Genomic DNA, 27810 nt, shown 5'->3' with positions numbered 1-27810 from the left:
GATATTTTTAGATTGAAAGAACAAGTGTCCATGAAGCAGCAGCTGGTGAGACATTGTCTATTTAAGTAACAAACACCTGTCTTAAAAATCTGGTTTTATATGTATAGGACTAATGCTCTTCAAATCCAACTTATTTGGGATCTGCATGCAGTGTTCTCTGATCACTCAAGTAACTTGATTCTTAACAAGAACTTAACAAGGTTCTTAACAAGAACTATGATTCATTATCTTTAATATTCACCTGCTTCAGAAATTCTTCATGATATGAACAACTTCAAGAAACACAGAGAAGCTTAAAAACAATCAAGGTGGGTTTTTTTACACTTGAGATTTCATATCTACCACTGCAAAAAGAGGATTGTTTTATTTATTTTACCAGAAGGAATATTTATGTGCCATTAGGAGTTCACAGTAGTTCTTTTCTCTGTTAGATCCGTGTCTGATTTCCAAAACAAGCCAAGTGCATTAGGATTTTCTTTTGTTTGTTGGTTGTTTGTTTTTACCTGTCGTTCTAAATACAGTCTGGTGTTCTCATGAATAGAAACTCTTGATCTTTTACAGCTCATAAAATTGTCAGAAGTTCCATATTTTTGCTTTGATCCCCTACTCAGGGAGAGACAGCAGGATGGATACAGCACAGGATGCCCTGGTGGTGGTGGCATCAGTGGAGGACCCCCGGCGTTAGGGAGCTGCTCCTAGGGAAGGGGAGAAGTCCTGGTGATGGTCAGAGCGCACTGCGACTGAGCTGGGAGCCCAGCAGAGACTTCAGCAAGGTGAGAGGAGCTGAGGCAGAGCCAAAACCACTGAGAGGGGGGTGGAGGAAGGAAAAGCAAAGTGGAGGTGGGGGCAAGTGGAACAGCAGGAGTTGTAGAAAAGGTATCTATCATGGAAGCAGAAGCAGAGGTTCTGGAATTAAGAAATGGGGGCACAGATTTGTAGAAGAGAAGTTGGTTCAGGAGGGGGACAGGAGGAGCAGCAGCAAACATCCCAGAGCTGGGGGGCCTTGGGGGAGGCCCAGGGGGGCTGGAGAAGGCAGCAAATGAAAGAGGAGGAGGATGGCAGGAAAGGAAACAATTATAAAATCTGGAAAGCATGAACCTCAGTGATAGCATGTATGTATGTATGATATTAGTGCACCTCAAAAGGAGAGATTGGTCAAAGTTTAATATTTTTTAATCTTTGAAAACTGAAATGTGGATAGAATAATTTCTATCAAATGCTTCAATTTCTTTTTTTAATGTTTGATAAACCTGGCAAAAATATTTCCTCACCTGTTCCTCTGACTTCACCCTATGTTAAGATGAATGAGTATTTTAATGAACTCATTTCTCTTTTAAATCATTAAATATATTCATGCTTGATAATATGCATCAGTTCTTTCTGTGGGGGAGATTATTACTAGAAATAATGTGGTGCATTAGAATTGCATTAGAATGTAGATTTAGGCCATATTTAACTTCCTCCTGAGCTTCGTGTTGTGCAAGCAGTGTACAAAATAGATGTAGTCAAAGGTAAAACCTGACAGGATGAGCTCATGCCTGCAGGGGTCAGCAAAGCAGCTGCTCAGGTTCTGCCCCTCTCAATCTGCTCTGGTTTCCTTTGCTCTGTGCAGCACAGGATGCTCGGGTACAACCAACACACACACTCTGAATTAATCAGTCAGCTCAACATTAATAATTCAGTGCAAATTACAATGAGCTGATCTGCAGATGTACTTCTGAAAGTCAACGGTAGAGCTCTCTTTCACTTTCAAGCTGCAAAAATCTAAATCTCAATGGAAAAGGATTGGAAATCCCAGAAACCGATGGTGTGATATTGGGAGTCACTCTCCAGGTGTGACCTTGTGTGCTTTAGTGAGGCAGCAGCTGTGGGGCAGAGGATGTGCAACAGGATCTTTCTGCACTAAGGGGTGTTTGGCAGCTTTGGGCTATCTGAGCTTTCTGGGGAATGCTCTGCATGTGCCGGGATTTAAAGGCAGACCTCAAGCTCTGGGAGACGAGGAGCATTAGTCATGATGGAAGAATAATATTCCTTTTCTCAAAGGTAAAAATCTGATGATCTTTGGTTGCCTTTCAAATCCATTCTCAGTACTAAATGGGTTCTCTTTTAACTCCAGTCTTTCTGTAAAGGAAAAGTCTATGTCAGTAAGATTCTCTATCAGAAAATCATTTGCTTCTGACCAAACCAAGTTCTTACGTGTTTGAGCCAACCGTAAGGAAGGGGAACTGAGACCTGGCCAAGGAGGGATGTGGTTTTGTTGTTCCCGATGGGCAGCAAAGGGACTGAGATTGGCCAACTCAGCTAATGGCCAGGAGAAATTAAACATTTCATTTCAGGTCAGCAAAACAAAATATTTCAGAAATTTGACATGCATTTTTTTAGGATTTTATTTTTAATGTATAGATTGGATACTGCAATACCAGTTATTTTATGTGTTATTAAAAAGACATCAAATTCTTGAGTGATGTGAAAGAGTTTTGTTTGGTTTTTGTTTTTTTTTTTTTTTTTTTTGGTCACCTCTGTATTAAATGTGAAACAATAACACAGAAAGTGAATTATTTCTTATATTTCAAACTAATGGTATTTTGTGGAAAAATATACCCATTCTGGACTTTCATTTTAAAAAAGAGAGTATCTCTGCTGAGAAATCAGGAAATTACACTGGGGACCATTATTCTCATCTTTCTTGAAGTGCAGTTCTCAATATGAACCACAACTGATGCTCTGGATTTTGAGGGGAAGTCCATTGTCCTTTTTCCAATAGAGAACATGCCCATTTATGAATCCTCCTTTAACCTTTTCTTTCCTTTTTTTTTTTTTTTTCAATACCTTGGGGTTGGAGAGCAATTCCAGGTCCTAGTTTCATTTTAGCATCGCTGTTGCCAAGTGAATTGTTCCCTATCCAGTATTTTTGCAATTTATTCTTCGTGCCCAAGTGTTAAACTTTAAAGCTGTCTTTATTGAATGGCTTTTTTTTTTTTTTTTTGGTCTGGAATATTTCCTCAGCCTGTCAAAATCATTTTGAATTGTAGACCTGTCCTCCAACATTCTTGAGACCCTTCTGTGTTTAGAGTCACTTGTGATTTTAAGAGCTGTATTTTCTCTGCCACCATGCACTTTAATACTGCTTTTTATAATTAAGGTGTATGTCAAAGTAATTTATTGTAGTCATTAAGAAGAAAAAAAATGCAAAAGGATAGGGGAAATCATTATTCTTTTGGCAATATCTCACATTCAGATAGTCAGCAACACCTATTCTAAACTGAGAAATAATCTTTCATTCAGGACCCTGAAATCCCCCTAAGATTTTCAGTTGCAATGTCGCCTGGAGCACTGGAGAATAGAGAGCCCCCAGGTTAATTTGCTGTGTTCTGCAGCATGTGCTGCATATACAAAGGCCCAGTCTTGGTTGTCCCACAGGAGTACTTGATAATATACTCAATTTGTGGCATTAATAGCAAATAAACTGTCCAAAAGAAAACGAAATTTGATTTCCTTCAATTCCTGGAATATAGAGAGGTTTGTTTACCCAAGTCACACAATTTCTGGTCCCTAAGAATGAATCTAATAATTTAAAGCCTTTGGACCTGGACTCTGTTGTACTGAATTTTACCAAAGGCTCTGTGCCTGGTGTGACTTATATTCAGCATCTTAGCCAAGGGGAATTAGAGTGACTTAATGTATCCAAACCCAATATACAGTCAATGCCAGAGGGCATTCCTTGCCCTCAGAGGAGAGACTCACTGGCTAAAGAGGGAGACAGGAGAGCTGCTAAAAAAGAGTGTGGCCACAGCAGGATGGAATAAATCCCCCACAATGTCTCTTTGCACAGTCACCTGTCTTAATGTATTTCTTTATCCATGGATACTTAGATGATTTTCAAGCCTGAGTTCTTTTGGTAATAATGGAGAAGTGGATTGAGAGCATAGAAAATAAATTAAATTACTTATGTAGGAGGCAGTGAAATATGACTAAATGCATTGGGATCTTGCTGTTCCTGATGATGCATCTGAATCATTCACCTCTTCTGAACCATTCAGTTTCCTGGTGGACACACTCCTAGGAGAGAGTTTAGCTGAAAACTACCTACAAGGAAGTGCATGCTTGAGTAAATCTGATTTAGAAAACATTAGCAATTATTATGGAAGTCTTGTTTATATTTAGGTTGCTATCAGTCACTGAACTTACCATGCCTCTGGACAGGGACTGGATTTGTTTTGTGGGGATTCCGGTACTGTAAATAATGTAATCAGAGTTTATAACCTTTTTTACCACATGTATGACACAGCAATGAAAGGAAAATCTTTAGTGGGAAAACAGTAAAAGAAAGTTTCCCATCCTCAAAGTATGTATCTAAAAGTAAAAAATAAACCAAACACAAACAAAAAAAAAAAGTGCAGAGGAAAAGGATGTATGAATTTTAAGAACTGATCACTAAATACCACACATTAAAATTTAAAAGTCTCACAAAGTTTTTAAAAAAAGTCTGTTCAGTAGTTGTCCCTAATTTCATCACTTCCTGTGATACCTGAAGGGTTTGTCACAGTGTGGTCTGCAGGAGCAGTGAAGTCTCAGTGTAAGCTCAGGTTCCGTGGGAGGAGCAGGGTTCCCCTTTCCTTCCCCCCAAATCCTGATGTGAGGCCACTCTGCTCCTGCCCCCACAAACCTTGGGTTTGGTGTTCCAGTGCTCAGACTGACTTCATTGTGTCCTCATCTCTAATACTGAAATAAAATGTAGAATGGCAGCTGAACTCTTAGGAATGTCCAGGTTTTAGGGCCCAGTCTATTCAACTTTTTCATTTCATATTTTTTCCTGTGTGAGGCTGTTCCATTTCTCATGGCTCCTCCTTCACACTTTTGGCACAGAATTCTGCCCTGGTGCAGGTTCCCTCGAGCACTTTCAGTCCCACAGGCTCCATACTTCCATGGGTACTAAATCATTGTCTTTTACAGGCCATCTAGAAAATACAATAACATGGATGTGAGGATTAAATTAAACGAAAAGCAAAAGAAAGTGGACATTTCTTTGTGTATTTAACTAAAGAGAAATATGGAGATGGATGAAAGACTATAAACAGACTTTCATACAGTTTTCAGAATGAGTTTCCTCATCTTCAAAATGCACTTTGGACAGAATGTTCCTGTCCTGGGTGCGACTGTTCTGCATTAGGGACAACCACCTACCTCTGCTCTTTTCTGAAACCATTTTCATCTTCAGCTGGCATTCTCTGAGATCATATCAATCTCTCACCCCATGTCTGCTTTAAAAGACTGGATTCTACAAATTATTTTTTGACATTCTTCACCCTCAGCCTCCCTTTTTTCCCCTCTTTCTTTTCCATTTTTTTTCCTTTTCTTAGGTTTTTGTTTTGGTTGGGTTTTTTTGTTTTGTTTGGTTTGGTTTGGTTTGGTTTTTTTGGTATGTGTGGTTTCAGACAATCTGAAATCTTCAAATTTCATCTATCTTATCATAGTAATGTGTTTTCAGTCAGGTGGGCACTTAAGGGGTTTTTTCCTCCTCTGCTGCTCCTGTTTTGGTAAATAACCAACTTGACCCTGCTGACAGTTTTTTTACATGTGCACATTTATATATTCAAAACACAGCAAATAATTCTTGAATTTTGCACAGGTATTTTCTGCAGTCACTTACTGCAAAGACCCAGGAAACAGATGAAGATACTGTGAACCTATGACAGACTGGCAAAAAATAATTTAGTAATCTGTTTCTGCAAAACTGCTTTCAGGTAGGTTTTTCCGGAAATAATTTTCCCAGTTGATAAAGTTACTTTTTGGTCATCAAAGGTTGTAGGAAGAGACAGGTACCTTAAAGCTTCTAAACATTTCTCTGGTTTATAAAAGGCATCATAATTATTTATAATGTGACAAATTATTAGTTTCATTTAATATTTAAATGTATATTATTTTAAGCAGTATCTGAACAACAAAGCAATTTAAATTCTCTGTTGTTATTTTTCATCCAATGGTGTGCTTGCTCTAAATCCAGAGCAATTTATGGATTTCAGATAATTTTTCTGTAATGCTTTCAATTCATTGTTCAATTTTTGAACATATATTTTCTGCTAGCTGTGCTCATGCATAGTCCTTTCTTTGCTGGTATCTGTCTAACTCTGAAGTGGTATTATATTGTATTTCCTGTTTGCAAGTATAAAAGGTCTATATTGACCCTAGTGGGACAGAAAGCTATTACTGGTACAGTAGCCAATAAATCTTGGAGTTGGAATATGTCTGCTTTAATCTTCACTGTAATCAATTAAGTTTTGAGGTTAGGACTTCTAAGGTTTAATTCAGCTGGCTGTTTGCAGAAGTCTATGAGCTGTCTTTTCTGAGGGATTGGTTATGATATTAAGATGCAGTGGCAGAAGAATAAATCTATACACAAGATCTAAATTTGGGTAAAAGCTATAAAATGATAGCTGAATTACATAGATGGGTAATTTATTGTGTGCTTTTTGATCAAAACTCAGTTCATAAGGCTTAAGGATAGGGGATTTTTAGTTTGTGCAGAAAACTTGTATACATGTATTGCTAAAATTCCACATGACTTGTTTGTTTTGTTTTGGGTTTTTTTTAAGCAATTATTTTAAATATGAATAATGAGTCATGCATTAGTCAGACTGTTGATTTGAAGATTCACTTCCAAATGCCATGTGATAACACAGTTCCTGCTACTACATGCAATTGTGGTTGGTTTGGGTTTTTTTGGTTTTTTTCCTCTAACTAAGTCTCAGAAACTCAACTATGATCCTTGCCTGTCTGACACTCCTTCAGAAATGGCAGTCAGCCTGCAAATACTATTTAGGTATCAGGTTACTCGGTCTCAGACCCTCAAGGGAGAATGGGGCACTTTCCCAGGATGGTAAATGTGATATCCCTGTTGGTTTAGCCGTTCAGGAAAAGCCCCCTGGGCTGGTTTGCAGCACAGAGTTACAAGAACCACAGGGCCCACAGAAGTTATCCTGCCCAAGGGCTCTGTAAAGCACTGCTGGAGGAGCCATCAGCCAGAGTGGCTCCCAACATCATGGCAAAGGTCAGCAGTGGCCAGACTCAATCCCCCAGGATGACTGTGACCATCAGAGCCTCTGTGTGCAGGGAGCACCCCAAGTGTCACTCACCCATCCTACACACTGAGCAGTTCCCCTTCAGTGCCTTCCTCCCTTTCCCAGCACTAACCCTGTGCAATTTTGCCTCACACAGACCATGCTGTGCCCTCACTGGGCTGACATGTGTGCATCAGTGTGGGTGGAAATCTTTCTTTGTGATGAGCTGGTCCCTCAAAGGTTTCCTGTATCTGTGACAGAACCAGAATAATAAGTTCTCTCTGTCTGCACCATTTGCCTTTCCCTCCCTTCTTAGCTGCAGCCTAAATGAAGCAGAGGATGCTGCTGCTGTCGGGAATAAACTTCTCTTTCCCTCTGAAATATGGAAACAATAAAATGCTCCAAGTCTTCATTTTTTCTGTCCACATATAAGCCAGGCATTGTAAAGCCTGAGCAATAGACAGCTTCTCCTGTTCTCCTGTTTGTTAGAGCAAGGCGGGGTTTTTTTGAGGTTTTTTGGGGGTTTTTTTGTTTGTTTGTTTTTTTGTTTTTTATTTTTTTTATCCTGTGTGAGTTTTCATCTAAAAGCCAAGATCCATTTAAACTGAAAAGCACTTTTGTCAGTATATTAGTTTTATCAGCAGTTCCACAGTGAAGAACAGTGCAAAAGACAGCAGAGCCCATCCTGGCAGCAGGCAGCCAAGACCATGGGGTCAGGGCTCTGACCTGGCACAGGAAGGCCAGCACAGCTTCCTACTTTTCCTGGTTTAGAGGAGAGTCTGGAACTGAAGCTTTCCGGGATGCTGGATGCACGACCTTAGTGCCAGACACCTCAGAACATTCCTTGCTGACGGTTCTTTCAAAGTCTTTACATGGTCCTACTTCTACCTTCAATCCCTTCCTGAAAGTGGCAAAAATAATTCTGGTATGAGCTTTAGTGTTGTGTCTCATCAGGAAGAAGTTCAAAAGAGTAATACCCTAAACCCTTTTTTTCCCCTTTTGTGGTTTTTTTTCCCCCTAAAAAAATATCATCACAGAAGACCCAGTTTGAATCTGTATTATCTGTATGATTATTATTCTGATTTTAAGAGACAATGAATCAGACCAATGGTAAACATTGTACATTAGCCATCATCTGAGGTACTCAAGGCTGTGTGTCTCTGTAGCCCATTTTCCATCAGCCTCCAGTAGTTGGCTGATTTTATTTCAATGCGCAATTATAAAAACACAAATGTAGCACATTTCTTAGCTGGATTGACATATTGCTATTTATGGCTTTTTAAGTCATGTATATTTATGAGCTTCTAAAATGGTGTATCCAATATCAGAACATCTTCAATGTCCTAATCTCATGAATTATAAAGTATGTGTTTTAACATATGTGATCATTAACGTACAGAAGAAAAATTACAAGTAATATTATGACTAATTTCCTGTGAGAACTGATGAATTGTCTGCATATTTATTTCTTCTGGAAAACTCTGACTTCTTGGTTTTATAATTCTCAGGCAGAATACGTTATTATTAAGTCTATTTTATATATATTTTAAGACTGATTTATATGCCTCACTTTCTTTTCTCAAATACATTTTGAACTCAAGCCTTCAACAGTGTTACTCAATTAGGAGAAATAGAAAAATATTTTCCAATGGCTCACTGTTCTCTTTGTTTAAACTTTACTGGGCTTAATCATCCTACACTTGAAAATATTTGTGGTATATAAGTGTATATAAGTGCTGTACATTAATTAAGGAATTGCAGTGTGTGCTAGCCATTTTTTTATTCTAAAAGAGCAGAATTATGTACTATTTATCTAAATGCCAGTCAGGTGGTATTTCTCTCTGGGTAGAGTTTCTGGTGTCTCATAAGGAGTACACTCATGCTTCAACCACAATAAATTCAGTTTAAAATTCTTCAGCCATGAGAGACCCCTTAGGAATTATGTGTTGTTAGTTCCAAGGCTACTTGTTTGAAAATTGTTTGACAAATTTGCTGGTTATTAGAGGTGAAAGTGGGGGGAAAGTTGGGAGATGGATGGAGAGAGGATGCACAGCACAGGAGAGAAGGGCACAGGGGAGCTGTGGGAAGTGAGGCAGGGGCAGGAGGCAGAGCCACCATGGGGAGAAGGAGTCTGGGAGCTATGCTTGGGGAATCCAGCAGGGAATGAGAGGATGGAAAAGGGATGGAAACTTTCAGTGTCTGAAGAAAACAGAGTATAATCAGGGTGAGAATTGCTAGAGAGCATTAAAGTGGTGAGAGCCTCATATGAGTGGCAGGTGAAGAAGCTTTACTTTTTATTTCTTCTAAAGATGTAGCTGGATGGTTTACAAAAAGCTTTAAAAGTCACTACTGCTTATTTTGTAGACTGAGAGTACAGTAAATTCACGAATACAAGCCGCACTGAGTATAAGCCGCATCTATGGGTGTTGGCAAATATTTCGGTTTTTGTCCATAAATAAGCCGCACCTGAATATAAGCCGCTCTGTCGTTCGCAGCGAGGACCCGCGTGCAACAAAGTTGCCAAATAGTAACCGAACCGCCGCAGGGCAGGGTTTACTGGCTCGGCTCGGGCTGTGCAGGCTCGGCCCGCTAGGGGCTGCTGACAGGGCCAGGTAGCCCAGCCCAGCGCTGCCGCTCGGCGGGACCACTGGGGACCAGCCACCGCTGCCACTGGGCTCGGTCACCACGGCCCGGTGCTGCCCTGTGGTGGCAGGCAGGGACGGAACCCCCCCCACTCCCGCGGCGGTGGACGGGGACGGAGCCCCCCGCTGCCTCCCCGAGCCGCGGCAGTGGCGGCGCGGGGCCCCCCCGTCTCTCCCCCGGGCTGCGGCAGAGGAGGGAAGGAGAGAGCTCTCCTGCCTCTCTCCCTGCCCCCCGTGCTGCCTGTAGGGAGCCAGGCTCCACCCGTGGTGCAACAGAGTAGCAATTTGTAACAATCGCAAAATACCGACTTTGCAACAGCTCAGCTCAGCACTCTGGCTGCGCTTCTGAGGTTGTAAATGTCAGAAAATTATTCACATATTAGCCGCTCCTGAGTATTAGCCACATTACCGGTTTAGGAGCAAAATCTTAGTCAAATTGGTGCAGCTTGTATTCGTGAAATTACTGTAAAAGTGTTTTAAGCAAGAACGTTCTCAAGTACTTGTGGTAATTGTCATGGTGAAGAGACTACTCCTGTGAGCCTCCAGCCCCACTTCTAGATTATCAGCCAAAATACCTGAAGAACATTAATAATCTTCATTTTTAAAAGATATTTGGGTAAGAAGAGAGTTCTGGTAAATACCAGTTTTGATAAACTGCGAAGATCAATTCTCATTCTAATTTCAATAGGAAATATATACCTATTTATCTGCTTCAATGGACCTGTTAAGGCATTTTTACATATTATGATATATACACATAAATTTTAGGCAATTTGACTTAAAAACTTCCAGGTAACAGAAATCTGTAAAGCATTTTGTTGTCAAAATTTTGACTGGTTGTGGTATGGAAAGGAATGCAGGTAAACACAGATTAGCTGTCATTAATCTGGGCAGCAAAGAGTGGTTCAGTTTATGTTTACTATTCACTGCTGCACTGACACATAAACTGTGGTCTTCTAATAAATATCAGTGTTTTAGTTAGGGATCCACATATTAATAAAGCTGATTATAGGATGGCTGCTAGTAAAAAAATAAAAATAAACAAACCTTGGAGTAAGTTGTAAAGTTATTTAATTGCCTCTAAATCAGATGTGGGGAAAATAACATTTAAAGCAGGCATTTTTTTGTAGTATTGTGAATTGCCTGTCTGAGAAAGGTTTTAATAACCTAGGTTTAAAAGGAAAGAAATTATTGTAAAAGCAATGACACCTGTAAATGTGAATGCTTGGGATACCTTTAATGAAGAACAATAGTTTAAAGGTATCTGCAGCTGATTTGCAGCAAGCAGCAGCTCTTATTGAACCACTCTACATTAAAACATATTGAATAAATTGTAGAAAAATAAATGTAAACATGATAGTAGAAGTCATAGTTTTCCAAGGTGAAAAACTTAACTGCACAATCAAATGAACTTTTGGGGTTTTTTTCATTTAGTTGTTTAACAGATAATTTCTTATTCAGTGTAGCAGTTTCTACTATGAACTTGGATGTTTACATAAAGAGAATCAGGAAAATAACATAAAATATGAATTCAGGTCAGGCATACTTCTTTGCTCCTGGTAGCATTTGCTGAGTACCAGTCCTGGCTGAACAGTGTAGCTCTCCTGTCCTCCTCAGTGATGTTCCTCTGTGTAGATTCTAAATCTCTATTTTTTAATTTCCATTTCCTTCCATAAGTACAGCCACTTTTCCAGTGTCAGCTGGGAGAAAATAAATGGTTATTAAGGCATTCATGATTGAGTCTGACAAAGGGGCAAAAAAGTGCAAGTAAAAGCCTTCAATTAGGCATATCCATGACTTTGTGTGACTGATTCTCTGCAGGCTTATGATGTAATTGGTTTGATTTTCAGTCTTGTTTTGGGAGTGGCTGTGATGTGGAAAAATCGTCTTCCTAAGTCTGGTGCAAAAGTCAAAATGTACAGAATCTCTTTCTCCACGATCCATTGTCACAGATGCATGCTAAACACTGTAAATATCAGGGAAATTTCTGAGCTTGGGAAATGTAAAGGACCTTATCACTCTCTAAAATTCCCTGAAAGGAGGTTGTAGCCAGGTGGGGGGCAGTCTCTGCTCCTGAGTAACAACTAACAGGACTAGAGGAAAAAGCCTCAAGTTGCACCAGGGAGGGTTTACACTGGATGTTTAGGAAAATTTCACTGAAAGTGTGGTCAGTTATTGGAACAGGCTGCCCACTCCTGGAGGTGTTCAAAAGCTGTGAGGATGTGACATTTGCAGGTAGGTTTAGTGGTGAACAAGTGATACTGAGATCACAGCTGGCCTCAATGACATTAGAGATCTTTCCACCTTAATGATTCTGTGAGAGTAAAATGGGGTTTTGGGATGCTGAAGGCAGAAGGTGAACCCACAGCCTGCCCAGAAATGGCGTTTGCTGCTCTGTTGGAACACAAGGTTGAGAGTCTCACAGTGTGACTTTGGTCACTGTCAGGATTGAGCAGGAACAAGATTTTAATGCAGCCAATGCATATGAATTTTGATGAAAAGGATATTTCTAATTGTTGGATCTGTCTGTGGAGAGCTGTAGAATTAAGGCTGCCATGACAGAATAGCAATAGTTTGTGATATTGAAATTATTGGAGAGTGAAAGGCTTCTCTTGTCAACAGTGCCCATAAAAAAATAAATAAATAAATAAAAGCAATATGTATTGGCATCATTTACTTTGGCTAGGGGAAAGCAGAAATATTTTATTAAAAATATTTGAAACAAGCTGCTTGTTCACACCCTGCAGTTGACAGATGTCCCAGCAAAAGACAAAAAACCAGCTGGGGTAGATGCTGAAATATTTTGGGAGGCAGCAGAGGGGATCACCTTCCCTGAAGTGCAAGGAAATGTCAGAGCTGCATTCCTTAAGAAGAGAGACCCAGTCTGGGGTCTGGGGGAGGAGTTGCTTCAGCTCTCATTGCATTAAATTTTTATCTCTTTTTCCCAAATACATATTTGTCCTACCTTTGACATTTACAACAAATCTCTTCTTTTGCCTGATGTGGCATGCCTCAAAGAAAATACAAACTATTTCTACTTTTTTCTTCAAGTTAGATGCAAGTTATAATTTGTAAAACAGTCACATGGCATACTGCCATGTCAATCAACCCTTTTTAAAGGAGATTTGATTTAAACACTGCTTCCTTAAATCATGTGTCTACACAGGCCTACACATCCATGCTTTCAATGAAATTAATAGTTGTCAAAAGAACAAAACATGTATTATCTATTTCTCACACTGACTTGAGCAATAATGAATACTGTTACAAGGAAAGAGTCCAGAAGATACGACAGATGTGAAATCTTTTGGTATGTTTTTGTTGTTGTTGTCGTTGCTGTTTTTTTTTAAATCACATCAGGAGCACTGAATATGAATTAAAACTTGTTATTGTGTGGAGAGAATCAAAAGACTTGCAGAATTAAAACCACCTCTTTTAACTTATATTTGTTTCCATAATTTTAAGGAGAACAGAAGGGTATAGGGGAAAATTTTCTTGTCATGAAATGAACTTTTATATGAAAACAAAATGTATTTGAAATTGTCTGAAAGATCCAGCCATGAAAGATGATTTTTAGTATGTGGCTAAAGAATTTTGTAATTTTCACTACAGTTTCTCCAATATCTACTGCAGAAAATATTTTTTCTCAGGATATCAAGCGATAGTGTGCCACCACCTCTTCTGGCCCTTTTTTCTGTTCCACAGAGCCGTGAACTCAGCTGGAACTTTCCTTTGAGAGGTTCTCACAGATATTTCCCATTCCTACATGATTTCTGTCTGTACTTATTGCTGCAGAATCCTGTCCTGGGTTATGGGACACTAAGCAGACTGTGTTGCAGATTATGTGTTTTCTCTCAGCTTTGAGTTCAGTTTCAATAGTGCCATCTTCTTTCTGTTCTAATTTTCTTAACTCCTCAGAGCTTTAAATCAGCTGCTGCAGGTGTGTCCCTTTTTTCCTCTTATCAGATCAGTTTCAAATATAAATGTTGCTGCCATCTGATGCTATCACAAATTTCTTTATGGATTTCTTTTTAGTGGTTTATCTTTTTTTGCTGAAATCTGTAGAGAGTTTGAAGCCGGTACAAAGATAAATTATTTGGGGCACCCAGCCTTGAGTTGCATTGGACAGATACAAAACTGTTCCATTTCAGGGGAAAAAATTACATTTACAGCTAACCAGGATACTTGTTCTTAATTTTGAAGCCAGACAAGAGAAAAATTAAGCCACTTATATCTCATAATCTGTCTCTCATCTCTGTGTGCCACGGTTTATTTTTAAACTGGTAATTCACTTTAACTGAGAGCACCGATGCCTGAATACCTAAAGCTCTGTACAAAAGTAGAGCCCTGAAAATAATTTTTACCCAAAAGCTAATATTTTGTACTAAATCAAGGAAACAAGTCCAGTCAGGCCCTTTTTATTTACAGTGACTTTTAGTGAGCTAAATGTTGTGCAGCTTCTGGATGGTGTCTTGAGACTGACCCAACGACTCCGTACCTTCCCAGTGGATGTTCTTGAGTCCCTTACAGCAGCTCTGATTTAATCCACCCAAGCAGCTGAAGCTCAAATCTTCCCTGTAAAATGACACCTGTAAACATTCTGACTGCACTGCCAACTGGGAGTGAGTTCCTAATGAAGGGGATCAATGTAAACTTCTGTAATTTTCTCACTGCAGAAGAATTTTAGAAATATGATCCTTGTAACCTCTCCAACAAGCTGCAGCCTACTATAGTTTGTGCCATTTGAAATTACTGATAGATGTCATTGGGCTCAGAGTGGCTACCAGTAATATTTGTGATCATAAGGTGCCCTGTTCTGGCTTTACATGCATCTAATATTTGTTGGAGCCAATGCATTTTTCATGGACTTCAGAGAGTTATACATAAAACCTAAAAAACACCAAAAACCACTTGTTCTGTAAACAATGACAGATGAGTCTGTTCATACAGAGAGATGTCCTCCTTTTACCTACATCTCAATTCAGCAGTAATCTTCTTACTGCTTATACCTGCCTTAAAACTATGTTGGAATATGTGAATTTTGAATTATGTATGTAGGAATATTATGCTAAAAATTAACTTTGGATAAGTTGTCTGTGAAGATGTATCATGAATAAGAGCTGATGACAAGAATAATTAGCATCACTGCAAGTTTTGAAAGATGCAAAAAATAGGTCAGGAAAGGAAGTAAAATTAAAAAATATAAATAAAGAGAAAAATCCCATTGAACCATTTCACAGAAAGTTACCTTAGCTGAACCATTGAATCTGTTAATCTTGAACAGGTGAAAATTGTTGGTACCAGCTGAAAACTAAGCAGGGGTCCAGCAGGATACTTGCCTTTCTTGGACATCCACAATGCAATCTCTGAATGCAATATATCTCATTTCTTGAGCATGTCCCATAAACATTTTTTTTCCTCCTTTTTCTCTTCAGAGGCAGACATAGATGTCCTTTATTACTCTGCACTTCAAATTCACCTTAGAATTTGGCTGAGGCTGCTTTTGGCTTGACCTGTCAGAACAGGGGTTTCTTTGGTCAGGCCATTCAGTTTTGCTCTAACTTTTCTCTCTATCGTGATCACCAGTGAAAAGAGGTCACACACTACCTGGATGTTTTCCTTTCTAAAGAAAATCTTTCCTAATCCCTTCTATAGGGAAGTGGCAGATCATTCTTCCTGAAGGTAGAATCTAAGTTCTCTATTTTTTTTGCCGTATTCTGTCCTTACAATATTCCTTATCAGCTTACATGGTCGTTTCTTTTGCATGGTATCCTCTAAATCAATTTTAATAGCACATCTTTGATTGATCCTCACTCCACTCCTTGTAGTGATCTGAGATTCCATATTTATAGAGTCTTTGGAGAATAAACGCAGAGAGGAAGACCTATTTTCTGTGATTTTACTATTATTACTAGGTTTGCTAGTACTGGACATGTTCTCCATACATTGTACTCTATACAAAATATCTTCAGTGTTCCATGCCCTGTCGGTACAAATGTGGTATAATAGAGTAAACACAATAATAAATAAATAGTAGGCCTGCAAATCTGGTTCAGCTGTAATTTGCCAAATTAGAAAAATCTCTGTCTTACTACAGAGCTTTGAATTCTGGAATATTTTAATAAATCAAAATCTGTCAAGAAAAAACCTCCCCCTACTTACTGCCTGCAGAAAGTTGCTTTGATGCTAATTCCTCTTTTACTTCTCATGAGAGGATTAGCTCAGAGTCTTGAAAGTAAAAAAGAATCCAGTCTGTCAACTTAGGGCTTTTTCAATGTGCAAATTAAGAGAATTTTTCAATGTGTAAATAAATAGATGGACTTTTTTATCAATTTCTTTACAGATTTCCAGTGTAAGTGATAGGTGTCTTTTCTGAGATTTTGGTTTGCAGCCAAAATTCAGCTGTTGTGGGGGTTTTTTGCTTTGTTTTGTTTTTTGGTTTTTGCATTTTTTTTTCTTTTTTTATCAAGAAGGCCAATGTAATCTCTATACTTGGGTAATAAGGACCTGTGAATTTTTTTCTTTTCCATACTGTAAAGAATTCTGTAGGATTAACTGGCATAAATCCATAATATAAACAGCTGAGAACAATATAAAACATGTGGCAGTACTGATGAAGATTATGCATGTGAGCTTCTTTAGACTTGTTGCTTCAAGGCCAGATCTCCTTTCATCTCCATCCATTTAAAATGTATTCATTCCATGGAGTGGAATTAAAACATTGTATTTTCTTTCCAAATTTCTTCGTGTAACAAAATCTTTTAGCTTCTGTCAATTACTGAGAAATAAGATGAAGATACAACAAAAACATGAGGGAAAAGAAATAAAAAAATAAAAACTTAAGAAGACAATCTTGTAGTCAGAACAGCCACATGAAGAGGTTTATAACAAATTAAGGAAAGGCAGAAGATGACAAGGAAAAGAGAACATTTTAAAATGAAGAATTGGGTTAAGGAATTCTTCAACTAAGACTATGAGGAAGGAAACAGAGCAGAAAGAACTGAGGAAATTATTGGAAGGATTACTTTGGAGCTGATAAAACTCACTGGGTTTGGGAACATTTTACATCACTATGCACTGTGCTCCCATGTAGGAAGTTCTGGTTTTTAGAGAGGGAATTCACAGACCTGAATATCATTTCTGCCTTCCTCACTAACTCTGACCATAGGCAGAATGGGATTTTTTGGATCAACAGATCTGTGTCAGTTCTTCTTCATACATGTTGCCTAAATGGCATTTTCTTTAATACAGTAATTTCAAGATTATAAGCCGCATGTCCAGGTGTCGGCAACTTTTCCTTCTTTGTCCATATCTAAGCCGCACCGGATTACAAGCTGCAGTTTCGTTCGCAGCGAGGATCTGTGTGCAGCTTTCACAAAGTTGCCAATTAGTAACAGAATCGCGGGATCACGGGGTTTACTGGCCCGGCTCGGGGCCGGATGGGCTCGCACTTCCGGGTTGGCAAATTTTTGAACTTCATCCATGTATTGACTGCACCTGATTATAAGCCACACTTCCAGGTTTGTACCAAAATTTTAGTCAAAATGGTGCGGCTTATAATCGTGAAAGGATTTTAGGATTGTAAGGATTTTAGGTGTACAATGCTGTTATGTATTTCGGGCTGTGCTTGGAAAAATATATAAATTCTACTTGTTTGTGTGTTGATTTTCATTTCCATTAAATTCTTTGTTTCATTCACTTGCTTTATGGTTTTTCAACATTTTTTTTCAATACCACCTTAGTCATAAAATCACTGAATTGTTTAGTTGGGGAAGATCTCTGAGATCATCTAGCCCAGCCATTAACCTCAGTACTGTCATGTCACATGTACTACAGTATCACCTGCTATAAAAATTTACTGTTCTTAACAACCTTTGGAACAGTTATTTTTTCCTTTTTTTCTTCTCTCCCTCCTCTGACATTCATTCCTACTTCTTTCAAAACTGCAGTCATACATTGTGCAACTGTTCCATCTTTATAAAATATCTGTTTTCAGGTTGGTAGAAGTTTTATTTGTCCATCATTCATCTCTGAGTATTAATCATTCCTTAAAAATTATTTCCACTCTTAATGCTGAGTGTAGACATGATGTTAATGTCTCCTGTACCTTTTTGGTGATTTGGAACATTTACAGTCATTTAATATTTCTAGAGGGAATGTGTGAAAAGGAGTTAAGACCATATTGCCAATTAAATAAATAAAAACTTCCAAAAATATTGAAAACATATTTTGCCATTAACTTTTGTGTTATTCTATTTTAAGATCTTTTTTCTTTAAGATAATATACTCTTGAAGCTACATGGAAGATCATTGCCTGCTACTGAAAATATCCACAGAGCAAGCATTTGTTTCAGCCGATATCTGGAATTGTCTCATGTTTCCATCAGGCTGGTGAGTGGACTACAAATCACTGGGATGCAGAGAGCAGCACCGAAGGGGCTTAGGAAGGACACACTGCCTTCCACTGAAAATTTTCTTCTGATTTATTTGCAGGTGCAGAACAAATATTTTAAACGTGTCTAAGACCTAGAAAGACCTTGTCAGTTCTGTAATCTGTCAGTGTCCCCAGTACAGTGATGAAGATCACCATGTGCACAACTCCTATATTTACATGCAAGAAGCCACCTAAAAGATGACAGATATGACTTTATTGCAGTAAGACATTTTTCTTATGTGATGAATTGAGTTCCCTTTTTCTTCCAAATCTCATTTTTTGTCCTTTCTAAACTTCAATAAACCAAACTGTCAGTGGTTTCCCAGAACATATTTTTCATATTTCTGTTTAACTCTTTCCATGTTGTTCTGTTTTGTTGTGTTTTGTGTTGGTTTTTTTTAATTTTGTTTTTTGGGATTATTTTTGGGGTTTTTTGGTCTATTGTTTTTTTGAGATGAACTGATATAACTGGATGCTGTGAACTTGCATTTCTACTGTGTTGTTTTTTATAATAATAGCATTGGGTAGGATTGGGCAGGTATAGTAAAACACAAGAGAGATGCATGGAGTGGGGTTCATACTTGATGGGCACCCTGAGACAAACCACTGAATATCTCTGAGTGAGGTAAATTTGGCTTTATTTTTCTGCCAAATCTCAAATCACTGATTAAATGTCTGTGATTATGAAAACGTTGCTCTTTAAAGATGACCTCATCTGTCCTGTTCTGATTTTTTCAACCTAATGTTTTTATTTTGGATGCAAATTTTTTTTTTTTTATGTTTTCGTTTATTTTTTTCTAATGATAGCTTTTTTCCTCAAAAATAAGAAAAAGTGTACCAGCATTTATTTGTCACTTTTTTTGGTAACCTCTGTAGTATGCAATAGACATTTACTGAAGAAAACTAATTTTATTTTCTTATTTTATTATATATAATATAATGTGCCTAGGTGTATTGTTGAATCAGTTCAGTATTCAGCAGCTAATGCAAATGAATGTGACAAGTGTGATTTATGAAGTTTGAGCAAAGTTTTGATGTTATTGTATGCAATATTTCACATTTTATTTTAGCACAGCAGGGTTGAAATACTATCCAGGGTGCCTTGTAGTTGTTTATTGTTTGCTTGTTTTTTGAACAAGACCATGGAAGCAACAACCAGGAAAAAAATAACTTGCCTTTGTTCAGAAGTCTGTGCATCTTGAACTGATTGTGTGTATTTGAGACACTTTATTTTATTTTTAATATCACACTCTAAAATATAGCATGTATTTTTAGATGCTCTCAGAACATCTGAATTCGCAGGAGGGAGCATTTTCCCCTTGCTGCTCTCCATGAACACTGTGGTTAATGCAGATGTGAGTTGTGCAGCAGCATCAGGGGGAGATTTTCACAGCAGTGCTGAGGCACAGCGAGTGTGAGTGGGTGGTGAGGAGAGAACAAACAGCACCGTTCTGGGGGAGCTGGGAAAGGCTGTGAGGAATCTGTCTAGAGAAACACCTCATCTGCTCTGCTGTATGCAGAATCACAGAACAGGCACTGAGTCTAATAACATACATCATCAGAAGGCTGTTGAAGGACCATTGCTGCCCTTATCTGCTCTAAGGCATATATGCATTGATTTTTTTTTGTAGGTAGAAGAATTCTGCAGACTTTAAAATGTAAAGCAAGTATGCCCTGTAGAAAAATGAGTAAAATAAGTGCAGCAGAAGTTGAGGAGAAACAAGAGAAACTACTTTGGTCAGAGAGGTGAGCAAATGGGAGTTGAAAATGTACTGCAGAAATATTAGGAAGCGTGAGTTTTTACTGTCAGGAAGGATTATTTTAAATACTTACTCTTTTTTTCCCACTTGTATTTTTTCTACACTCTTTTGAACTTTCTGAAAACATGAAATGGTAGTGGAAATTTTTCAGGAGTCACTGCAATAAATTCTTTCTGCAATAATCTAAACCACCCCTCTTTTTATTTAAAACTATTACCCCTTGTCCTATTGCAAGTCCTTCTTGGCAGGGCTGTTCCCAACCTACGTTGACCTGTGGCTTGTCACAGTCAAGGACTGGAATTCTTTATCTACCTGGCACCTGAAGGTTGAGATCACCAGTGAACACAACATTTTCTGCTGCTCACCTTCTTCCAGTGTGACAAATTCTAGCACAGGGCCCAGGAATGAGGAAAGAGAAATGTGGATCTAGAAAGAATTTACCACGCTTTAGGCTATAGCTGTGGGAGCCCTGGAGGCGCATAAACACATATAGTGGTGTCCCTGTACCCAGGTCTTCCCCAGAGGGAGCTTTGGGAAAACCCTACAAGAAATAAAGTCATGATTCAAGACATAGATTTAAATCTGAGTGGTTAGCAATACAATCAGACTCTTCCTAAAACAGACAACTGACATACAACTTTTATCATTATTAGCCGGTTCTTAACATCCAATCCTGAGGTGATAGAAAAACAGAAGATGAAATTATTGTCCTTTTTACCATTAAATAGCATTTTACACATCTCAATCCATTTAAAGAAAAGAGGGCAAAAATCAGCATTGTCATTTTCAAATGGGAAAACCATGGCACAAAAAAGTGAAATAGCTTGTCCTAGTTTGTACAAAAATCTGAATGTTCCCTGGTGATCATTAAGAAGGATCTAACCTATTCTTGGCTAATGAGGACAAAATATAAGTTGTTCTGGATGTGGCTGAGAAAAGATCAGACACACTTTGTAAAAAGGAAAAGCTCAGTAGATATCATACCATGTTTCTGAATCAGTAGTGTGACAGAACAAAGTCAAGAAAAGAAATGCTTGATTGGAGAATATTAGTTAAATTAGGAGTACTCATTGCTTTCAATAAGTACTGATTGGGATAGATTAGAAAAAAAATGCAGCCAGTTTATAATTGTCCTAATCTGACTTTTCAAACTTAAGGTTATGTACCAGTCTAGACAGATTTATAGTAAGTTTGTTTAATTAATGTGGAGCTTTTTTCTTCCCAAGTATTTCAGTGTTCTCCATATCTTAACTTGGTGGAATTAGTGGAGGATTCTATTAAACCATGACTTTGCTAATGTAATTTGATGGTTCAACATCTCAGTGTGCCTACTTTTCACTATTTGTTCCGCTTCAAAATTTGACATGATCAGTCATATCTTAGAATTCTAATTATGCAATGAAGAAAAAGACTTCAATATTTCAAGTCCCCACAGAAAAAGCCAGTGGGTATGTAATTAGGAATGAGAAAAAAGGTCGACCTACTTTTTCCATTTAGTCTAAACTTCTAATTGATCTATCTTTATTTTTTTCTATCGATCTATTTATCTGTTTATCCAGTCTGTCACTAATAATCTTGACCTTATTTTGTGTTGATTGCTCATTTAAACTAATTTCTAGCCTGAATGATGGTAATTTAATAATGTGAGCCAATTAGAAGTTAAATAGGATCAATAAACCATTCTGTGACATCAGCAGGAGAAACATTGAAGTACCACTGTCTCATTAGACCTTTCAGCATTTTATATGAATATTTTTAGGGCTGAAGTAAAATGAAGGTAGTACTGAAACTGGAAAATACTTCATGACATGTTACTATTTTCTGGCTATCAACTTTTTCCAGCTTCAGAAAATAAATGCCAGGAACGGCTGTTACTTGTTCAACCTCAGCAGACATTCTTCATCTAATCAACATCTAGTACGGGGAAAGACGTTTGCATTCTTGCTCCTTTCATCATATCACTAATATTTGTTTTCCAGCTGTTTTGTCTTTCACATCTATTTTAAATAGTAAAACAAAGAGCCTGATATCTTCTGAGCCAGCCATGCTATAACTCAGATCTGTGTAATCCATGGAGAAAGCACCATTTGCTGAGTAATTGAAATATTTTTCCAGGAAGGAAAAAAAAAAGTGAAAAATCAGTGTTTCTGATGCTGGAAATATCAGAGGAAGAGTTGTTCGGAAGAGAGTGAGAAGGCTGATTGATGACCACTGCACATAAACAAATGTTTCCTCCACTGGAGGTAGCATCATGATTGCATCTTACGGGTACATACAAACATTGGATTCACAAAACCCTATTGAGCTGATGCCATTCCTTCAGCTTGCTCACTTGCCTTCATAAGATTTTGGCTTTCAAATGGCTTGATAGTACTTTTGTACAACATCCTTTGCCCATCTCTGGTTCCTCCAGTGAATCTAAAAGCAAATTTAATTCTCAGAAAGCAGTTTTGTATCCTGAAAGAAGCAATATTTTTGAGGCATGTTTACAGATATTTCTAAGAATATTCTCCTAAGCCTGGTATCATGGAGGAAGGGGTGCTGCCATGTGCTTGCAAATTGATTCCATCCCTCTTCCTTAATGGACACCTTTGTGGAAAAGCTATTTTCGTATCAATTCAATGTGCATTCCTCACAGAATCTGAGTTCTCTGAGGTTATCGCTTACAATTTTACACCCTTCTAGTCCTAGATTAAAAGTTCTTTTGATCTAATCATTGCCTGTGTTGGATGAATTCTAACTATGGTTTCCAAGAGGCTTGAGTACAATTTGTTGTTCCTGTCTCTGGATGGTGGCTGACAATTCCTGCTAGATCTGGCCCAAATTGAAGTGTTAATAGTGGGCATTAGCAGAGCTGTAAGCTTCTTGTTTGCTTTCCTGTTGGCCTTGTCAGATGTTGCTCTTTTGTTTTGGAGTTTATATTGATTCATTTTGCTTCCTTCCTGATAAAACAGTCTTAGGAACACAACACACATTATTGTGGTTTTAGACAAGAAGCTTCTGTGAAGGTGCTAGATACTGTCCATGTGACAGCGGGCAAACAAAATAATCCTTTCCCTAAAATCTTTGTAATTCTTTGTAATCCTCTTCCTAAATTCTACTTTTCTGGATGGATAGACAGGGTTGTGGTGCTGGCCTGCTCCTTACCAGGTTCTGATTTAGAGTTGTTGGCTCTATTGTTCTCATGTCCTTTCTCTGTGCCAGAGCAGATTAGGTCTGCTGGCTCCTATGTAAATCCAGATGTTTGCCACATGAATAATTGTTAGTCTGAGGCCCATGACACAGAAGGAGATAGATACAGCATGTCAAAACCCACCCTGTTGCAACTACAGTAATTTCACTATTATAAGCCACACCATTTTGACTAAAATTTTGCTCCCAAAACGGAAGTGTGGCTTACATTCAGGAGGGGCTAATATATGAACAAATTTTGGAAACTTCCCAACCCGAAAGTCCAAGCCAGCAACAGCCCCGAGCCCAGCCAGAGCCCGCCCGGCCCCAGGTGGCGGGGAAGTAGCGGCACAGCCGCGGCACTGCCCGGCCCTGGGGGGCACAGCGGCGGCACCATCCGGGCATGCCGCTCCCCTGCCTCCCGGCGGCACCGACCGGGCACGCCCCTCTCCCTCCTCCTGGTAACACCGGTGGGCACACCACTCCCCTGCCTCCCGGCGGCAGTGGCGAGCGGGGCTGGGGCCACTCCCTTGCAGCCGCCCTGAGCAGGGCCAAGCCAGTAAACCCCGTGATCCCACAGTTCTGTTACTAATTGGCAACTTTGCGAAAGTTGCACGCAGATCCTTGCTGTGAACGAAAGTGCGGCTTACAATCCGGTGCGGCTTGTGTATGGACAAAGAACGAAATGTTGCCGACACCCGGACCTGCGACTTATAATCAGGTGCAGCTTGTAATCGTGAAATCACTGTACTTCATTTTAGGGGAGCTACAGACACCTCCTGACTTCAGTTCTTTTAAGCTGGTTCTTTTTTGAGTCAAAACTGTCTGAATTGTGGATGGGATGAACAGAATATGTGAGAGGCACAGCACTAGCCCAACTGTCTGAGCCAAAGTGCCTTTCCCCTCTTTCAAAAAAAACCCCTAAACCACCAACCTCTTCAACTGCAAGCAGTTGGGGCAACAATATAACAGCCAGCTGTGGTCAAAAAGGCAAAGACAGCACTGGACTGAATGAAGGGATAAGAGAGAAGAGAAGAATATTACATGGTACAGAACCAGATTATATTTCCTCGCTTTAGATTATTGCACAAAGTTTTGGTTTTTTTTTTAAATCTGTTATAAAAACAAACCCTTAAGTTGTATGAAGAGGCAATAAACAGTTAATTGATATTGTTAGCAGAAGAGTGGGAAGAGTGCCCATAAAAGTAGTACAGGATGGCAAGGAGGGCTTGCTCTGGTAAAAAAAAAAAAAAAAAAATTTGTGAGCATAGCATTAACAACATAGTCCTGTCCTTCTTCTCTAGTACAATGAAAAAGAAGAGAGCTTTAGAGAGCTTTTGAAACAAAATAAATTTTCCTCTTTCTCTCCCACCCCATCTGTGCAGTTTAGTAGCTGAAAAAGAAACCTAATTTTTTCATGAGTTTTTATTCATGTACCAGAACCTTGTGTACTGTTGATGCACTATGACCAAACTAGAATCTTCTGTCCCTCAGGTTTGGTATAAAGGAAATTAGACAGTACCAAGCAGTGGTACTCTTTTTTAAAGCTCCGAGATTGATATTTGTATTATGTTTATCCATTGTGAAAATGGTTTTCATGGTAAGGTATTGCCACACAGACTTTGGAGTAAAAGAAAATATTAAAAAAGCAGTAACAACAATCCAGACAAAGTAATTAACAAAGTAATTGCTGAGAAACAGTGACATGAAGGAGATTTGGTATTGGAGACACAAATTTTCATGACCAAAACTTTCAAATTAGCTACATCTCTAATTTATTTTAAGCACACTTTTGCCTTCTTAGGCTCTCTAGAACCAGGGATACATAGTATCTACCCTTTGAGAGAACTCCAGTGAGATGAAGTTTTCTGAGACTCTTCCATAGTCAGCTGAGTTTACACAGGCACACACAAAAATTGTTTCATGATTCTTGCAATGCTACATATTAATCACCCATCCTGCCAAGCATCCCAAAGAAATAGAAGAGGTGAGAGAGAAAGAAAGAAGGACAGAAATGAAGGTTGAGGAGGGAATGGAAAAGTTGGAAAAATGCAGAAAAAGAGTAACAGTAAGCAGATGGTAGTTCTCTTGCACTGGAATGAGGAAAGGGAAAGAGAAGCCTTTTTCTCTATGTTGCAATGATACACCACTTTTTCCTTTGTTGTTTTGTTTGGGGGTTTTTGGGAGGGGGTTTGTTTGCTTTTTTTCTTTTTGTTTTATTCATGACCTATTCCACAAATTGAAAGAGAATGCAGCTCAAAATGAAACCTCCATTTGCAGGTCTACAATCCATATATATTCAGTAATTTTGCCAAGCCTGAAAAGTTAGATCAATGGGATAGATTTCCTTTGAGAGCAAATGAGGGTTGTCCATTTCCCTTCCTCCAAAATCTGCTACTATTTTAATTTTATTTTCATGTAGGCTTCTCTTTGCATTATTTTTAAACCTCATTATGAATAGATTTGCAAAAAAAAAGTGAAATAAAATGTCTGGAGATTAATTTAATGAAGTCCATTCATAAACGATAAAAGGCATTGGATGCAAGTCGCCTAATCAGTGGACTTTACTAATAATATTCAATAGTTTCTCCAAACATGCCTTTTTAAAAAGATTTTTCTGACCAAAATTTATATATATATAAAAAAAGATTTGATTTAATTTCATGTTGTTTCTGTTCTATAATTCTCTTTCTGTCTTTCATGTTGAATTTTAGTTTTCTCTACTGTATGCTTAAAAGAAAACCATACTTATTTAACTCACAGCTCTTCAGAACATAGAGACTAAATTGCCTTGGAAACTAGAAGTTTATGTAAGGATAATGGATTTCAATTATTTGACAAGTCAGCAACCTAAGGAAATAATGACAGATATAGTTTCTGATTATTTCTAAATTTATGATTGGTTAAAATTCCATTTTACAAGACTAGATTAATGATTAAATATCAAATTATCTGTAGATTTTAGTATTTTGATTTGCTCATCATTCCATAGTTACAGATAATAAAATAAAAATCATTGCGAGAACTTGTTTAAAAATTAAAAGAAAATTACATATTGAAAGCCAATCTTGAATTTTGTATGGGACATGTTTAAACTGGGTTATAAAATATTGCATATTTAATCTCTCAGAGAAGATTCTCCCAGTGATTACATCAAGGTTGTTCAAGCTCAGCATTCACAGATGATATAAAAGCATCCGGAGTTCCCCTGACAACTACAAGGGTAATATAACACCTCCACACAGCACGGCTATGATCCCTGGTACCAGGTTTGTGTGGAAATTCAGCTGTTGCTCTGATGCTGCGAATCAGAGCTCTGCAGAGGATCTGCAGGGCTTCCCCAGCCCCTCGTGCTGGGCTGCAGCACTGAGAGATGGCAGTCAGGCATCAAAGAAATTAATTTTCTCTCCTGCAAACTCCAAGCACTCCTCTTGGCAAGCCCTGTGAGGAGGAGCACACTGGGCTGCTTTCATGCTGCAAGATGCAATTCCTTCATGGCAACCAGAGAAAGGAGGACTGAGAATTTAGCAGACTAAGCTGGGAATCTTGGGTGGGGGGGCGGGTCAGGGAAAGAGCAAAAATAGTTCTTTCTAATCATTCTTTCTGAACAAATAGGCAGTTCCTAGGCTAGGGGGATTTTTGTATTATCAGTCTGTCATTTGAACTTATTTCATTTGACCAAGCCAGGAGTTGCTTTCAAAGGAAGGTACAGTTTGTGCCCAGGTGTGATGGCAGCTTTGCATTTTAAAATTTTCCACTGCTCTTAACACAATTTTGAAATTTATTTACCCTGCCATGGTTCACTTCTCCAAGACAGAATTATTACCAAAAAAAATTTGTGCAGTGATAACATTCTAGATTTATGCTTTCAACATTCGCTTCATCACTTGAGGATTATACAGGGATTAAAACAAATTCAAGGTGAAATTATACTGTAAAAACTACATTTTCTGATTTGGATGTGCTTTCCTTGTTTCTGTATATTCCTTGCAACTCTTTCCACTACTACAAATGTAAGCCTATATGGTATTTTATTTTGTTTTCTATATTACAATATGTTACTAATAATGTAAGTTTTGATTAAAAGGTGAGTAGTTCGGGCAATAGGGAATGTCTTGAAAAGTATCATGTTAATTCACTCACCATACACACAACTGGACTACTTTCCAATATAATTTCTGTAGTTTTTCTCATTTATATTCACAGATACCACTTCTTCTTAGGTTTAAAACCTGACCCCAGGATCTGTCAGCCTCTATATCTCACTAATGTTACTGGACAGAAGTTTTTATCTTTGCAATCATAAAGAACACTATCGTGGTGTTGCTGATTTCTAAACAGTAAGAGACCCTCACTTATTGAAATGAACACCAGAATACATGAGTTTTTTATTCTGTTATAAATCAAAGACCTGGGGGTGTTTTGTTCAAACTTTGCCAAAAATGTTGCCTTTCCAATGAAATGAATTTTTTTTATTAAAAAAGAAAGGAATTGATACTTAGAAAATCTTGAGCAGGGGTGTTGGAGTTAGTGAGTCAAGGGCCTGCCTGAATCTTTCAGGCAGAAGCCAGAGTGCAGGAATTGAATTAAAACTTTTGAATGGTTTGAAACATGTTAAACTACCCACGCATAGAATGGGAGTTTAAGTAGAAGAATAAGTACGAGTATAAGTTTAGATGTAAGTTTGAGTTTTAGGATAAGTAAGTCAGTAAGTAAGTTTCAGTGAGAGCTGCAGTGTTTTTAGT

The sequence above is a fragment of the Catharus ustulatus genome, chromosome 14 (genome assembly GCF_009819885.2).
Source record: "Catharus ustulatus isolate bCatUst1 chromosome 14, bCatUst1.pri.v2, whole genome shotgun sequence".
NCBI lineage: Eukaryota > Metazoa > Chordata > Aves > Passeriformes > Turdidae > Catharus > Catharus ustulatus.
This window is presented reverse-complemented; position numbering follows the sequence as displayed.